This window comes from Vespula pensylvanica, chromosome 11 (genome assembly GCF_014466175.1).
Source record: "Vespula pensylvanica isolate Volc-1 chromosome 11, ASM1446617v1, whole genome shotgun sequence".
Lineage (NCBI taxonomy): Eukaryota > Metazoa > Arthropoda > Insecta > Hymenoptera > Vespidae > Vespula > Vespula pensylvanica.
The window spans coordinates 326,696-327,500 of record NC_057695.1 but is presented as its reverse complement, the minus strand read 5'-3'; the positions used below and the strand labels follow the sequence as shown (position 1 = coordinate 327,500).

Here is an 805-nt window from a genome sequence, read left to right as displayed (position 1 = left end):
ATAAAACGATATACTTGCAACGTAAAGGATATAGGTTTTTATGTACAAAAAAAAATAAAGAATAATAGTAATAATGTTGTAAGAAATCCGGCGACCTTGAAATCTGATGACTCTTGTGCGAAGAATTTTTACTACCAAGTTTCCTCTTTTTTCCGAGATAAAAAGTTTGTACTGTCATATCTTGAACACTCGGTATATATATGAGATTGATAATGTACGTGGCTAGCCCCGAAATTTTGTAGACGATCTTCAAAAGTTTCTAAACGTGTCCAGGAAAGTTTCTAGATAATTTGAATAATCGAACCTTCTGGGCTAACTTTTTCTTTCTTCCTTCTTTTGGTAGATTTCAAAATTACAAGCAACTCTCGTAAAAACAAGACCGATCGTAAGTCTAAAAATGTTTGTCAAGAAATAATACTAAATTTTTATGATCAGCTAGGAATTTTTGGCTCATTTTGAATTTAACGCGTAGAATGTGTGTTAAAGGTTAAAACATAGAGATAGAGAGAGAGAAAGAAAGAAGAAAAAAAAAAATTTGTTATCATCTTCCATGAATATTTAATGATAAAGTTGTGATGTCAGTATATATATATATATATATATATATATATATATATATATATATATATATATATATATATATATATATATATATATATATATATGTAATATTATGTACAAAGTTCAAGTACGAAAAAAAATGTCGACGATAAGGTAAACTTTATGCCAAATGTATACAAGAAGAGTTGTTGGCTCAGTGGTCTAGGGGTATGATTCTCGCTTTGGGTGCGAGAGGTCCCGGGTT

At 29.3% G+C, this 805-nt stretch overlaps 1 protein-coding gene across 5 annotated transcripts in view; it reads left to right on the top strand.

Annotated features, from left to right (window-relative positions):
* Positions 1-805, top strand: part of LOC122633076 (mucin-5AC-like) — a 49,894-nt gene that overhangs the window by 33,835 nt on the left and 15,254 nt on the right. The window lies entirely within an intron of this gene.